The 3,015-nt window shown below is 38.5% G+C and overlaps 1 protein-coding gene across 4 annotated transcripts in view; it reads right to left on the reverse strand.

Annotated features, from left to right (window-relative positions):
• Positions 1–3,015, reverse strand: part of ICE2 (interactor of little elongation complex ELL subunit 2) — a 45,575-nt gene that overhangs the window by 13,519 nt on the left and 29,041 nt on the right. The window lies entirely within an intron of this gene.

Consider the following 3,015-nt stretch of genomic DNA (forward strand, 5'->3'; position numbering starts at 1 on the left):
TAAAAATAAAAATAAATAACATACAGCAAAATTGACCTTATCTGTATGTTTATTTCTATAATGTTGTGGGGTTGGGGGTGGGTTGTGCAGAACAGAGTCTTGCTGTGTTACCTGGGCTGTAGTGCAGTGGCGCAATCTAGGCTCACTGCAACCTCGGCCTCCTGGGTTCAAGCTATTCTTGTGCCTCAGCCTCCTGAGTAGCTGGGACTACAGTTTGTGCACCATGACTCCCAGCCTTTTTTTTTTTTTGGTAGAGATGGAGTTTCATTATGCTAGCCAGGCTGGTCTCGAACTCCTGGCCTCAAGCAATCTGCCCGCCTTGGACTCCCAAACTGCTCAGATTACAACTGTGAGTGACTGCGCCTGGCCCCAAGTCCTACTTTTTTTTAACAAACACAGTATGAATCTAGAATTCCAAAAAACAAAACAGCAAATTATTAATATGATGCTTTTGTTTTAAAAAGTAATGCATATGTTCTAAAACAGAACAGACTGAGAGCTAATACTAAGGTCCTGAAATATATCAACGAAAAGTGACATAAAAAATAGTCCTGGATTAAATATTATACAATCAAGTCAAGACTAAAATCATATGTATTGTACCATAGTTAAAAACATCAACTAGCATGATGAGAATACGTATCAATGTTGAAAATACATTTTTATTTTTTTAAACTCTTAATGTTTAGGTATCAAAACAAATTACCTGGAAAGCTGATGTCAATCACTGGGCCAATTAAAAATGCACATAATTTAATCTTTCATTTTCTTACCAAATCCCCTTTCATTTCATTTACTTTATGCTCACAAGAATAGAAACATTTTTACCAGATGCCTTTCTTCTAAGACAACAAATTCATTTGTTCACACACCTACTTGTTATTTCTTATGCCAGGTTTTACCTCTGCACTTATTATATGTAACACTTATTACACAGTGGCATTTCTAATAAGAAAGACACATTGTAAGGATTTAATAACCACAGAAAAGGAGTATTAAGCATAGTAACTTTTATTTACTTATTTATTTTTTGAGACGGAGTTTCACTCTTGTTACCCAGGCTGGAGTGCAATGGCGCGATCTTGGCTCACCGCAACCTCCGCCTCCTGGATTCAGGCAATTCTCCTGCCTCAACCTCCTGAGTAGCTGGGATTACAGGCACGCACCACCATGCCCAGCTAATGTTTTGTATTTTTAGTAGAGACGGGGTTTCACCATGTTGACCAGGATGGTCTCAATCTCCCGACCTCGTGATCCACCCGCCTCAGCCTCCCAAAGTGCTGGGGTTACAGGTGTGAGCCACCGCGCCCGGTGAAGCATAGTAACTTTTAGATGTTTACTGATTATGTCTTTGGGAAAACTAATATTTCTTACCCATTGAAAGCAATTTATTTTAAAAAATATGTATTACGGTACATGTCAAATATGGTCTGTCAAAAATAACCATAAAGAGAATACCACACTAAGTGCTATGAGGATCTACCTCCTCAAGGAGTTCACAACTCTCAACACTGAAGTCTTCTAACCTTTAGGTCTCAAATAAGATATATGTGTGCTTAAGATAATCATCACCTCAGTCCTTCAGACAGCTAAGCAATGCTTGGGTTGGAAAAAGCTTCCTGGCTGTTACCTTTCAGCCACGAGCAATTTCTCTTATATATTACAGTGCACTGTACAAATATTTATGTGCATCAAGGTTGCAAAGCACTGCTTTATAGACTACAAATAAAATCTACACATAATGAAAATAAAACCTTTATATACATGCATTCATTCATACATATATGCACACAGACATATACATGCATACACATACATTCATGTGTATAGGTACTCCTAGCTTTGCATGCACTGTGGGACCATAAACATGACCATACAGGCTGAAACTCTACAATTTTAATAATCAACGAGGAAAATTACAACTATTCCGTTACATTTAAATCTTTTGTCAAAACACTATGAATTTTCTATCAATCATAAATGTACAGGAAAATGAACAGAACAGTAAAATATTTTAGTACACTAATTCAAAACATTAAAGGGTTCTATTTCTTTATGAAACATTAATCAAGAGCAGTTTGAATAGTTTTTGCTTGTTACCTTCTTGCAGAACTTGTGACAGGAAGGATGCATCTTCTTTCTTTTCTTTTTTTTTGAGACAGGGTCTCACTCTGTCACCCAGACTGTAGTGCACTGGCACGATCTCAGCTGACCACAACCTCCATCTCCCAGGCTCAAGTGATTCTCCTGCCTCAGTCTCCCAAGTAGCTGGGATTATAGGTGCACATGACTGACGCCTGGTTAATTTTTTGTATTTTCAGTGAAGACAGGGTTTCATCATGTTGGCCAGGCTGGTCTTTAATTCCTGATGTCAAATGATCCACCCGCCTTGGTCTTCCAAAGTGCTGGGATTACAAGAATGAGCCACTGCACCTGGCCTGATGCATCATTTCTATGCCATGGTGAACCGTTACATTCCTTTCTGAGTTAGGATCAGCATCCAAAACTCTATCCTTTGTGCCTTCAATGTCATGAAATAACTTCAGGAGTTCGTTTAGTGTAAAATCTTACGCCAGTGTCACTTGTTCATCTTTTATGTCACAACCACTTTCTTTTTCATTTATAAGTTCGCTTTCACTAAGTTCGTCTGGCAGCAAATCTAGAGTCACCAGAACAACAGCAGAGCCAACATTCCCACTATCTTGTATTTTCTCTGTAATTCCATTTATGTTCCATTTAAGTTTCACTTCTGGCAGTATCACCTTTTTTTTCTTTGCTTTGCTTTAATAGTTGTTGGCCAATTCTCTCTTTTGATCATCTACTTTTGTAACATATCAAACGGGTTTATCACTGGGACACAGAGTCAACACAACTGCACACGTTGCTTTCTGTGCATGAGCTCAACAGGTACACAATAACCAATTATAAACAGACTTTTTTTTTTTCTTTTTTTTGAGACGGAGTTTCGCTCGTTACCCAGGCTGGAGTGCAATGGCACGATCTCGGCTCACCGCA

This window comes from Cebus imitator, unplaced genomic scaffold (genome assembly GCF_001604975.1).
Source record: "Cebus imitator isolate Cc_AM_T3 unplaced genomic scaffold, Cebus_imitator-1.0 Scaffold74, whole genome shotgun sequence".
Lineage (NCBI taxonomy): Eukaryota > Metazoa > Chordata > Mammalia > Primates > Cebidae > Cebus > Cebus imitator.